Genomic DNA, 14,088 nt, shown 5'->3' with positions numbered 1-14,088 from the left:
TCGACGCCGCAGGGAAAGATTGATGCAGGAGGAGGTCTCTGGTAAGGACGACCCCCCGCCATCACTTTCAAAACGTTCCAGGGAAAATGACTCCCCCGATTCCCAGTCTCAGGTTTCCAAAAAGGTGAAGTCTCACGACCAAACCTATAGCGAAACCTTAAGCTCCACAAAGATGGCCATCGTTAAAGAAGGCTATCCTGTGAAAACCATCTCCGCAGAGGAAATGGGCACCATCCAGCGTGAGGTCCTGAAGCGGATAGATGGGTCACCTTCGGGAGACCCTCTACCTCGTTTTGGGAACTTTCAGCTGGTTGGGGGCGCCATTCACTACCTCTGTAAGGATGCGTTTACAGCGGATTGGTTGGTGGGAGGATTTAACCAGAAGGAATTGGTCTCCGGGGGGTCACGGCTTTCAGTAATGAAGGCCGTCGACCTACCGAAACCTTTCAAGGTAGCCTTCCGCACCAAGGACGTCTACACCAAGGATGGCAATGTCCTCCTTCGTAGACTCAGGACCTACAACAACGCGCTAAATACGCAATGTTGGAAGGTCGTAAATAAAGCCGATGAGCCGACTGCCATCCGCTGGATCTTCCAGGTGGATGGAGAGTCGGTTAAGGCTATCAAGGAGGCAGGACACCGAGCCTTAACGGGTCTGGACAGTGGTATCTTTAAGATACTTCATGAACCTGACCCGACAGCTCCGGTGGATCCTGTAAAGGAGGGTGGTTCAGTCGAACCCTCTGCCTTGGAGATCTCAAGGATGGAAGATGAGGCTCTGGCTGGCGGGGACTCCGGAGAGGACATTCCAATGGAAGATAATCTCGTGGAGGAGCTAAAGGCCTTTGCTTTGTCGGACACCGACGAGATCAAAGAGGTTGTACCACCGGAGGGTGCAACAGGGGGGCAGGCTAGAGATGTAAGTCAGACCGGTGGGGGTGTTGGGGTTTCTACAAACACAACCACCACTGTGTCTGAATAGACATCTAAGGCCTGCAACCGAGCTCACCTTAAACCAAGATGAGTGTAAAGGTGCTGCAAATTAATTTGCACCACTGCAAGGCAGCCACTGCAGTTCTCTGTAGGAGGTTCGCAAAGGAGAGCTTCGACGTCGCTCTCATACAGGAGCCATGGACTGCCAATGGAAAGATACTTGTCTCCAAAATGCAGGTAATATATTCTATGATTATAACTCTGCTACACCGAGGGCTTGTGCACTGACACGCAAGGGCATTCATGCCCTTCCGCTCTCAGTGCACACCTCCAGGGATATTGCCACGGTAAAGCTCATCACGGAAGGTGGGGAGGTTACTATGGCATCGGCATACCTACCATACGACGATGCTCTCCCCCCTCCCTCGCAGGGGGTGACCAGATTGGTCAGCTACTGTGAGGGTTCGGGGAGGAGGCTAGTCATCGGTTGCGATGCTAATGCGCACCACGAAATCTGGGGCAGCTCAGACTGCAACCAGCGCGGTAACGACTTAATGGAATATCTGGTTAGTACCAGACTTCACATTTTGAATAAGAACAATGTACCAACTTTTGTTACTTCTAACAGAAGTGAGGTCATTGATCTCACACTGTGTACAGTAAATGTCGCAGATAAAATCAAGAACTGGCATGTGTCTAACGAACCGTCTTTGTCGGATCACAGACACATTTGCTTCAATATTCTGGTCAAACCTGTATGGGCTTGTACCACTATTCGTAACCCTAGGGGCACAGATTGGTCCGGTTACAGGGAAGACTTAAATTTCTTCCTAAAGGGTGATAAGCCACGGCTGTCATCGGTGTTGGATTTTGATTTGGCTGTTGAACGCGTTCAACAGTCCATTATCGACTCCTATCACCGCAACTGTCCGGCAAAGCCTGCCAACCGGCCAAGGCTAGTGCCTTGGTGGAACAACGAGATTGGCAGGCTGCGCAAGGAAACTCGTAGGCTCTTTAATAGGGCAAAGAAGGGGGGTGATTGGGATGCCTATAAACGCACCCTCACCACCTACCACAAGTCTATCCGCGATGCCAAGAAGGCTTCATGGAGAGACTTCTGTGAGAACATAGCGGATGTTCCCAGTACGGCCAAATTAATGAAAATTTTGGCACACGATAATACTAAGCATCTTGACACCATTAAGTTGAAAGATGGTAGTTTTTCCATGTCCGGTAAGGACACTCTGACACATATGTTAGATGTACACTTTCCGGACTCTAAGCTCACTAGCAATGGTAACACTGACAATCGCCCTTTGAGGATCAATCGAACCAAAAGGGAAGATTGGGCAGTGGCGAATAAGGTCGCCACGCATTCCAGACTTATATGGGCTGTAAAGTCATTTAAACCCTATAAGTCCCCGGGACCGGATGGGATTTTTCCTATTCTCTTACAGGAGGGCATTGATATTCTATGCCCTATGCTGCTGAGAATCTACAGGGCTTGTATTGCTCTAGGGCATTTACCTAGCACCTGGAAGCTTTCTCAAGCGATCTTCATACCTAAGCCTGGTAAATCTGATTACCTGGAAGCTAAGGCATTTAGGCCAATTAGTCTTACCTCTTTTCTCCTAAAAATTCTGGAGAAAATGGTGGACAACTACATTAGGGAGGAGGTTCTTTGCAACTCTCCTCTGTCGACTGCGCAGCATGCTTACCAGAAGGGCAGGTCTACTGAGACCGCCCTGCGTGGTATCAGCAGCTGCCTGGAAAAAGCAATTGAGCACAAGGAAATTGCGTTAGCAGTTTTTCTTGATATTGAGGGAGCCTTTGATAAGGTCTCCAGCGCAGTTATACTTAAGGCTGCGAAAAGGTTTGGTATCAATGACACATTGTGCCTTTGGATCAAATCTATGTTAACTGACCGAAAAGTGGTATACTCCTTGCTGGGTGACTCCCTTATGGTCTCCACCAGTCGTGGTTGCCCACAGGGGGGCGTTCTTTCTCCCCTTCTGTGGTGCCTGGTGGTGGATGAACTCGTTCGGAGGTTGAACAGGGGAGGATGCCGCTGTTTCGGTTACGCCGATGATATTGCTATTATCATTACTGGGAAATTCCCGGCAACAGTGAAGGACGTAATGAGGAGGGCCCTAGCATCAGTTGAGAGCTGGTGCAGGGAGGTCAACCTCATGGTTAATCCTAATAAGACTGTCTTGGTTCCTTTTACTCGTAGAAGGATAAAAGGTATGTTTGAGGGTATTTCCTTATTTGGAAAGGACCTAGTGGAGAGCACCGAGGTGAAGTACCTCGGGGTCATCCTGGATAGCAAACTAACATGGAAACCACACCTTGACTACATAGTCAAGAGGGGCAAAATGTTATTTTGGAGAACTAGAAGTGCAGTTGGCAAGACCTGGGGCTTAAGCCCCAGGACTGTGTACTGGCTGTACACCATGATCATCAGACCTATCCTGTCTTATGCAGCTGTGGTCTGGTGGTCAAGGGTTACTTTAAGGACTGTGCAGTTTGATCTGCGCACTCTGCAAAGGCTGGCTTGCGTCGGCATTACAGGAGCCATGAGAACAGCCCCAAGCGCTTCTCTGGAAATACTCCTGAATATGCTTCCTCTCCACCTTTTTATTGAGGAAGCTGCCCTTTTAGGTGCCTATAGGCTTAACCAAAATGGCTGGTGGAAGGCTAATAATTGGGAGCATAGCCACACCAAGCTCTTCCGAGATATGTCCAATCAGATGCCGATTTTAACAATGGGCTCTGATCTGATGGTTACTAAACTCCACTTTAGTAAACCTTTTGAGGTCAACTTCCCTAGCCGTGTGGAGTGGAGTCACTTGACCCTCGGTACCAGAGGAGAGATCGTCTGGTTCACTGATGGGTCTAAGACACAGTATGGCACTGGTGCGGGGATGTATTGCCTTACTAATAATTTTGGCTTCTATGAAAGTCTAGGGATACACACTAGTGTATTCCAGGCTGAAATTTTTGCCATTTGCTCCTGTGTTGCTCACTGTTTACATCAGGGGTATCATGGAAAGGTTATCCAGATTTATTCAGATAGCCAGGCTGCTCTTAGAGCTCTCAGCCAGTATAGTATTCTTTCTAAACTGGTTTTTAGCTGCTTAGATCTCCTCTGCACTCTTGGGTTGCACAATAAAGTTCAACTTTGTTGGGTACCTGGGCATAAGGGGCATCTTGGGAACGAAAGGGCCGACGCCTTGGCCAAGGAAGGTGCGAGGGCTGGGTTCATTGGTCCAGAACCTGCTCTCCCCATCTCCCGAGGACTTGTACGCGGCTTAATCTCCAAGTTTATGTCGGATCGTCAACTCAGACAATGGTGTGAAATTGAGGGTCAAAGGCAGGCCAAAGAGTTCACTCTTGGCCCATCTAGGGAGAGAGCTAGAGAATTACTCTCGCTCTCTAGGTCCAGTATTAGGATTGTTACTGGCCTACTTACAGGTCACTGCCATCTTAACAGACATTTAACGCTTATTGGGGTCAGTGATGACCCGATTTGCAGATCTTGTCTAGCTGAGGAGGAAACTGCCTCACATGTACTCTGTAGCTGCGATTACTATGCAGCCCAGAGGTTTGAGCATTTGGGTATGCATCGGTTGGAGACGTATGACGTCTCTAATATCACGGCCGGGCAGATTTTAAGCTTTATGTCGGCAATAGGACTTACTTAAGTCAACCAGTTTGGGGATGCACAATGGACCTTAGGTCGAAGTGTTTGGCTTGCCACCCCACTCAATAATAATAATAATAATAAGCCTTTGTCGAGATATTTAAACATGTTTTGCCTTGTTTTAATAGGACATGTCATGAATAAATTTACAAGATAAAAGATGGATTGCCAAGCCATCTCTAATAAACGGCACAATGGTCGCATTGCTAAATTAAAGTTCCTATTATAAATTAATTTTTTGTCTAAAGTAAAGCAAAGCTACTCATGTTGCCCACGGATGTGTTGCAGCTGCAAGATCTTACGCATAGCCAGCTTCGTATTTCTAAACAAATTACACCCGTTCCTTAGCATGACCAGCTTCATATTTCTACACAAGTTCCTAATCATGACCAGCTATATATTATGCGAAAGTTCGTAAGCAAGGCCAGCTATGTATTTCTACACAAGTTCCTAACCCAACATAGCTTCTAATTTTACTGCAAGTTCCTAAATAAATAAGAATAATTTCTAGAATCGAGATAAAATATTAGCTTTAAAATGGTGTACCACTGTGTTATTGAAAGTTGCCTATCCAAGAAAAGGAATAGAAAAGGTTTGGGTAATGAAGTACAGGTTGAAGGCGATAAGATTACATATCATAGAATACCTTGAGATGAGTTTTTGAAAAAGAAGTGGGAAAGTGCAATGTCATGTAAATTTCCACCTAATTCAAGGATCTGCAGCTTGCATTTCAAAGAGACTGATTACAGTATTACTACTAAACGCAAATTTTTACTTCCTGATTCGTTAAGTGTGGCAAAGAAAATGAAAATGTGCAATATGTTGAAAGAGAATAACCCTGTAATTGAAAGCTCACCAAAACTCATTTGTGATAATAACAATCCTGAAGTTGAACTGATTTGTGATAATAACAATCCTGAAGTTGAACTGATTTGTGATAATAACAATTCTGAAGTTGAACCAATTTGTGATGTTTTTAAAGTTTCACGCGGTTTTAACATAAAACCTGTCCAAATGCCTTTGAGCCCCAACAATGTCAATACTGTGGTAGTTTCGACTCCAAAAGATAAACATCATCATTTAGCTCCAATTATTCAAGCTCAACCTCAATTTAGTGCCTCAAGTCAAGTATCATCAGTTGAACTTAAAACTTATAGAAGTGGCCGTTTAAGTGTCTCTAGGCCTCAAGTTGATAAAGCCAAGAAAGCACTGTACCGTAAACGCCTTTTTCTTGAAAATAACATTAACCACAAGGACATTAATTTAAGTCCGTCCACCCAAAAAAAAATTAAAGTAAATAACGACTTTTACTCGCCAGAATTTATGAGAAGCACCCCAAATGAAGTTTTAAAAAATATCCGTGGTTTACTCGGAAGAAATCTTTGAACCAAATACATCTATCATTGACTTAAGTACCTCCACCTCCATTCAAGAAAATACTACCTCCATTCAAGAAACTACAACCTCCATTCAAGAAACTACAACCTCCATTCAAGAAACTACAACCTCCATTCAAGAAACTACAACCTCCATTCAAGAAACTACAACCTCCATTCAAGAAACTACAACCTCCATTCAAGAAACTACAACCTCCATTCAAGAAACTACAACCTCCATTCAAGAAACTACAACCTCCATTCAAGAAACTACAACCTCCATTCAAAAACTACTACCTCCATTCAAGAAACTACTACCTCCATTCAAGAAACTACTACCTCCATTCCAGAAACTACCACCTCCATTCCGAACCAAAATACTTCCATTCAAGACCAAAATACTTCAATCCTGTCTGGGAGGCTATAATGACACAATGGATGCTCGTTCGTGTATAACAGGTATTGAAAGTACTTTAAAAATTGGTATTATTAAACCGTCAAAGTTTGGAAATACAATTTCAACTGACGTATTTGATTGTACCATGAAAGGAAAGTCGCAAAACTCCTCTGAAAATTTTATGCAAATCCAAAAGGTAGATGTTCCTGTAGCCACACTTACGGAGAATATTAAAAAGAAAATCCCATTTTATGTTATGCAAATTATATGTCAATTGAATTCCTTGCATCGTAATGAAGCATGTAGAGTTTCTTTAAGATCTATATCTGTTGCCATGGTTGCTGGATATATCTATCGAGTAGCAGAGGAAAATAATTAGTGTGAAAATTTTCTCGAAAAACTGTTCCAACCTAAATCAAACTCCATTGTTGCGGCTTATTTTACTTCAAGACAATGGGGGATTAAAATATCCAAATAACTATTTAGTGAACCTTCTATGCATAGTGGCAGATTTTGTTAAAGAAGTTCTTCCCTATCTCCCACGGCAAAAGACACTACTAGTCATTAATAACTTATTATTTCCTTCATTTTCCAAAGCTCTAAAGTGCTCTTGTGATGCTTATGAAAATTTGGCCAAATTAATGCTAGAAAAATTTACTAGGCCACTTCTTGTTAACTTTGCCACGGCCGTCTCGAGATCTGCTTCGCGCTCATAGCGGCCCAGGCGATCGTACGAAAATCGCGTATGGGAAATTAGTTCAAAAACTTCTCACATCGTTTTCTGGCGCTAGTCTAGCCCCCCCTTGAGAAAATTCGCAGCCATGTTATCGAATGGGAGGAACTGCGCGGAACTTTGGAATTTCAATTATTATCGCGTAATGTGTAATTTTTTTGTAAAATATTTTTTTAGTAATATTTAAGTTAATTAATAATAAAAAAGTTAAACACCTCTTGAGATTTTTTAACGCAAAGTAAAGTTTTGAAAAACATTACTATAATTTGGTCATTCTGGAGCCAGAAGTCGCCGTTTTCTGTATATAAATGTAAACATAAACACGTGGTTCTCCTGGCTTACAGCTGTATTTTTGCTATGTAGTAACTTCCAGAGGCCTTTGTTTTGTATTAATGTTTAAAAATTTCTTTTAATTAAAGTAGTGAAATAAATGAATTTTAATTAACTAACTGTCACTTAGAAAATCACTATGAATGAAAATAGTGATGGAAACTTGGAAGGTATTTAAATCTGATAAATATAATAAACCAATGTGAATTTCCCACTGAATGATACACAACTAAAAATTTAGAAAACTAGAATTTACAACTTATGCACAAGTTCATTCACTTTCTCAAATTTTGCGGACAGAGTTTTGGTAATATTTGTGATAATTGGAAGTACAACCTTTCAACAAATTAAATCAGCAATTTCATTCGGTGATTATTATTCAAATCACATTGGATGTAAGGGCATAGAGCAATTTTGGCCACAAGTGGATTTCAATGTTTTTTAAAATGGCAGGTGAATCCCGGAGATAGGGTACAGCTCTCTCTATGAATGTTGTTACTATAGCCATTAACATGATAAAGCTTTGCTGCGGATACCTAAGGTTTCCTCTGTCGGACAATTTTATCAATCCAACTAATGGTGAGTCAGAATTAGGCTGTGATACATTTTCAAGGCACAATTTGCAAAAATGTTTTTCCTCTAGGATTTGTACTACATAACCAGCCAAGTATGCGATACTTGCTAGCCGTAAGGTGCATCTCTGTGTATCTGGGTACTCATAACTTCAGATGGTAACGTAACTTCATTGCCGTTAAAAATAGTTGAAAATCCATCGAGTCTAGTATCAATCATGGCTGATAGATCTGTGAAGCTGTCTTGGGGAACGTTAGATGTTTTAGGTTTTGTTAATGATATAGTGCCTCTCTTAAGGTAGGATTCCAAACTGAATATAGTTTCTCTTGCCATTTTCCTGAGAATGCTGAAAAACATTTCAATAGCATCGCTCGTTAAATTTCTTGTCAAGACAAACTGGAAACCAGATTTAAGGAGGTATGACACGCAAGATATTGTAGACAATGAAGTTATTCTAATAGATATTATAGATTCATATGTTTCCTTTGTCAATATTTTCTTTAATTTGCGAATCTTTAGACCTTGATAGTAATAACTTTCCTTAAAATGTCCCACTACAAACAAATCTTGCGTGATGCGTAAGCTTCATTGACCCCAAAATCTTTTCTAGATATGTTCTTAGTCCATAATTTGCATAAACTTTCATCAACTGGAAACTGATGAAATTATACATTGATATTCTTCTTAGATTCACAGAACGGAACACAACAAATTTTTGTGGTGGGCATTTTTGCAAATTAAAAATAGGCAATATTTTAAAACTAAAGTTTGAGAAATGTGAACTTAATTTAAAGAATAATAAAGGTATTTATTAAATAATATGAATAATATTGTGGTTATTTATTTAAAATTCTGATAAAAAAAATGCGAATACTGGTTTGAAAATTTTGAAAAACAAAAGAAACTTTGGTTAGGCTTAGCAATTAACTAATAAAACTCAATATAAGCATATTACTTTAATTAAATAAATGTTTTAAATGAAAACTTATTAGATAAAGATCAAATCATAAGATGTATATCCCAAACTTTCCAGAAGTTTTTGAAAAACAATGCAAAAAGGATTAACTAGTTGAATTTACCGCCATAGAAAACTATTAAATATCCCGCTAATTTTTTACATTTGAGGGGGGGCTCAGACAGCGCTCCTAGTGTTAAAAGAAGGTATTCTCGGAAATACATAGGAGAGGAAATCTTTGCCTGGGCCGCTATGAGCGCGAAGCAGATCTCGAGACGGCCATGACTTTGCACATGACATCACTGATGTTAAGGAAAAAGTAAAAAATTTCAATGAAAAACCATTAGATAGAAAATATCTTAAGCTCTAAGGAAGTTAAAAGCAATTTTTAAACTTGTAAAAGCTCAAAAGTGTAATTTGAATAAAAAAAATATAAAAATGTTATATTATAGGTGCTAAATAAAAAAATGTTTTAAATAAACAACAATGGTATCAAAAATTTGCTTTCAAACTCGTTAAAATCAGTTAATTTTACACGTGTTTAAATTTCGCGCCTTACTTTAGGCCTCCAAACAGCGTCACCTAGTGGACAATCTTTCATCCTTTATTAGCTTTTTCCGCCCCCTTGAGATTTTAGATTTATTGGCCTTCTCTAATACAGGGGGCTATGACCCTAAATTCGAAATCACGGCGTTTCTCCTTGGAGGAATAAAACCAGTATACAGGAGTTGCGGAGAGCTGCGAAATCGGTTTCGTCAGTGACCGTGAACTCGCGCGAGACGGAGGGGTTCAAACGCGACTAGCGCCAACTGCATACGGAATTTTGCAACTATTCTCATTTTATAGCATTGTTTTCGCGTCGTCTGGTTTGTTTTGAAACATTTCTAAATTCCTTGCGCCTTTTTCCAAAATGACTCGTATTTGTTTGGAGGAATAAAACAAACCAGATAAAGCGAAAACAATGCTATAAAATGAGAATAGTTGCAAAATTCCGAATGCAGTTGGCGCTAGTCGCGTTTGAACCCCTCCGTCTCGCGCGAGTTCACGGTCACTGACGAAACCGATTTCGCAGCACTCCGCAACTCCTGTATACTTGTTTTATTCCTCCAAGGTTTCTCGATAGCGCGTTTTCTGTCGAGGCTCTTACAGTAACTGAGTTCGCGCCGGAAGTTCGGAAAAATCGGGCTACATAGCAGGGTGGGAAATAGGGAATTTCAAGAGATAACCCAAGATTATATTACTCACATTTAGTTTTCTTTCGTTTACAAACATTTTTAGAGCTACAGGCATGATCCATTATTGTTTTAAAACCATATAACGCAAAAATATCTGGTATCTTGAAAACCACGAGTCAAAAACAACTGCACAATTTTCACTAAAACTTTACGTTTTAACTATATGTCGGTAGCCATGCCAGCTCCATGGAGGCCATTTTTTCTGACTTCCGCCGGGAACTCACTAAGAGCCTGCGTTACGTTCAAGGAGCTTGATTTCCAATCTAGGGTACGTAGTTATATTATCTTTGGCGCCGCCAAGTGACCACAAAGCGCCTTTGGTGTATAAGTTTGATTTAAATTTCCCGGGCCTGCAATACAAAATGGTGTCTACCAACGGCCTTAAACACCACAACGAAGAATAATCACTAAGATGACCAAAAACCGAAAATCCATAATAATAAACAGGAAAAGAGTCAAAGCTAACCTGTATTTATCTTTTAAGCAAGTTTTTTTATAAGTTTCTTACAGCTACCCAAAATGCTAGTGACAAAATTTGCTTCAATGGGAAAAACCAACTTAACGACAAAAAATGTCCACGCACATTTAATAGGATAGTGCTAGTTTTAAGAACTTCCCACTCAAATATTCCCTTTAAAATACCGAAATTTTTCGCCTTTCCGACATAATTATATGGTGCACAGACTGGCAATTCCTTATTCTTGTCGTCGTGTGTCCTGTTTTATCTTCAAAATAATTTTGAGCCTCAAACAAGATTATTCAACTATTGAATGCACGGCCAGTCTGGATAAAACCCTGAAATACTATAACTTCTAATCAAGGTTGGCTTTACTTTACCTTACAACATAATTTTTATAAAAATAAATAGGTTATTTCAAAATTATAAAATATACTGTAACAATTGAGCACCACATTTCGATATTTATTTTTTTAACTGAAGAAATGCAAGACATTTGGTTTTCGAAGAGGAATTAAATGGGCCCCTACTAAAAAGCATACCGGCATACCGGGCATACCATTAGCTAAGATAAGAGCGAACTTGGCCAGCTTATACGAATCGTTTTAGCTTCACTTTCGCGCAAGGTTTTGAATGTTATCCATTTGCCTGACATTTTTATTCAGTTTAAATTACTTTAAAATGATTTAATTTAATTTCAAAAATAAAACTCGACATTAAATTGTTTTTACTTCATTTCCGAGTACTTTTCAATGGGCATACCTGCGCCTAGAGGGGATATACTTGCGCCAAAAGGATGGAACTTCATCCAAACGTCCTATTTAAATGTGTTTTCTTCATTTCCCACTACTTTTCAATGGGCATACCTGCGCTTAGAGGGGGCAAACTTGCGCCGAAGGGGTGGATTTTCATCCAAACGTCCTATGTAAATGTCTTTCCTTCATTTCCGACTACTTTTCAATGGGCATACTTGCGCTTAGAGGGGGCATACTTGCGCCAAAGGGAGGGAACTTCATGCAAACGTCCTATTTAAATGTTTTTTCTTCATTTCCCACTACTTTTCAATGGGCATACCTGCGCTTAGAGGGGGCAAACTTGCGCCAAAGGGGTGGATTTTCATCCAAACGTCCTATGTAAATGTCTTTCCTTCATTTCCGACTACTTTTCAATGGGCATACTTGCGCTTAGAGGGGGCATACTTGTGCCAAAGGGAGGGAACTTCATGCAAACGTTATATTTAAATGTTTTTCTTCATTTCGTTCTACTTTTCAACGGGAATACTTGCGCCAAAGGGATGGAACTTCATGCAAACGTCATCGTATCGCTTTCACAAGTTAAGTGGTACTATTGTGAATTTTAAAAAAACGCGACGTATTTGCACCTGTGTATCTAGAGTTCGATAGCTCAAATTGCTAAGCACTTTTCTGTTTGGTATTCACGAGGTCTTGTTCTAAAATTCCTGCGAACTAAATCTTGATATCGCTTACGGGTATTAAGATAATTGTACCTAAATATGGCTGAAATTCCCATACAAGCTCACACATAATACTGTTTATCTCGCAAATGGCTAAAATGTACTTGACGCGAAAAATTCGAATAGCATACCTGCCGAGGGAAATCGCATACCAACAAGCCGTCGCGTGGAACACGTTTTAAAATGATCCCATCCAAAGTTAACTTTATTTCGTATCGTTTTCACAAGGTTAGGGACACTTTTCGAAATCGCATACCAACAAGCCGTCGCGTGGAACTGGTCTCCAAATGAGGCCAGCCAATTTTTAATATTTATAACATTAAATATGCATTGTAAATTTTCATTAAATAAAATCTTTTTTTTTCATTGGTAAAATACCTAATATTTTGGTCTATTTTGAAGCCATCGACTATTCTCTCTATCAATGCCAGATATTCAAGAGACCCCTTCACACTTTTGGTAAGCACCTGACATACTCAGTGGCGCCGCCATCAATAGGCACGAGTAGGCACGTGCCTACGTGGAAAACTAGTGGCGGCCCAAAATGTATTAAAAAAAGGGGGCCCTATTTTTCATATTGATAAATTTTCCGTAGCCGAATAAATAGATTAATTTCTGAAAATTTTCAAACTTGTGACTATCAACTAATGCACATATTTTATGGGTTTATATTTACTCCATTTAAAAAGGATAATACGCATTGTGTAATACCAGGGGGTAAGGGCATAAGCAAAAACGCAACGGGTGCCATACGCGGCTGTCACTTCTCCTGCCGCTGAGTGGGAGTTACGCGCGTGGCTAGACGAAACATGAAATCGCACAGGTGTGACAGAGAGAAAAATAAACAAACAACAAGCTATATCTTGTAACTAGATTTAAGGCTTGTATAGAGTTCTCTTCGCCATATTTTGACGACTATTTTGAAATGACCGTCAGTGGCAGAGTATGTATGTAGCTTATTATTTCAAAGAAAAAAATGGTGACTCACTTTCTCTTTTTTGTTAAAAGTGTGATTTTAGGTTTGTAGAGCTTATTTAAAAAAAAACCCTTAACCATTTTCATATATCTTCATTTTCCAGTCTGTTTTCGTACGATAAAGCAGCAATTTAGAACTCGCGGTCATAGTTGAATTATATACATATAAATACTGTTAAATAGTGAAGGATTAAATTAATTTTGAGACCTCGTTTGAGACAACCTAGTTTAAAATGAGTTTGAGAAAAACTCCGTCTGTTTCTAAAAGCGGAGAAAATGCAGAATGAAAGAGACTCTAATTAAGAGCCAATCTGGATCTATTAATCGATATTTTGATCCACTATAATGACTAGCGATGCCGTTCAATCTCGTGATAGTTTCAAATGGTAAGGTAATAAGCCCTGAAAAAAATATTTTTCCTGCTTCTTGGGTGCGTGCTTACAGCAGCCTACTTCCAGGGGGTAGTTGGTCAAACATTGAAGCCCTCTAGCGCTCTTTAAACTCGTCGCAGAGAAACGCGACAAAAACCTGCATACTTCTCAGCTCATCCCCTACAACCACCAGACATTTCTGTACTGACCATTGAATCACCCTGTATATAACTTGACAACCTAACTTTGTTAGTTATTGTAGTTGTATAGTTTCAGATGGTTATTCATACCATCGAAAACACATGTTTTAAATTCGAAAATAACTAGCTAATGTTTAATAATATAATATAATAATGCATACATGTTTTCACACATATTAAGCGTTATTTACATTATTTACTTATGAAAGCATTTCAATTTTTATGGGCCTTGGCGGTATCACTCGGCGATTTCCAAAGACTAATTGGAATTCGCCGAGAGTTATTAGTCTTTAGTCACATAATAATTTACAATGGCGAAATAGACCATTATTTAAAAAATGCATTAGGTAAAGAGGGGGCCCCAAATTGTAGTGCC

General features: G+C 40.0%; 1 long non-coding RNA gene across 1 annotated transcript; it reads left to right on the top strand.

Annotated features, from left to right (window-relative positions):
* The first annotated feature begins 7,606 nt into the window (after positions 1 to 7,606).
* On the top strand, positions 7,607 to 8,343 carry LOC149928535 (uncharacterized). The gene is made up of 3 exons (XR_016474094.1): positions 7,607 to 7,642; positions 7,926 to 8,051; positions 8,116 to 8,343. It is a non-coding gene; the product is annotated as an uncharacterized LOC149928535 (long non-coding RNA).
* The last annotated feature ends 5,745 nt before the right edge of the window (positions 8,344 to 14,088 follow it).

The sequence above is a fragment of the Leiobunum rupestre genome, chromosome 9 (assembly GCF_980474605.1).
Source record: "Leiobunum rupestre chromosome 9, qqLeiRupe1.1.hap1, whole genome shotgun sequence".
NCBI lineage: Eukaryota > Metazoa > Arthropoda > Arachnida > Opiliones > Sclerosomatidae > Leiobunum > Leiobunum rupestre.
The sequence above is the reverse complement of the archived record's forward strand: the minus strand, read 5'-3'. Positions and strand labels throughout refer to the sequence as shown.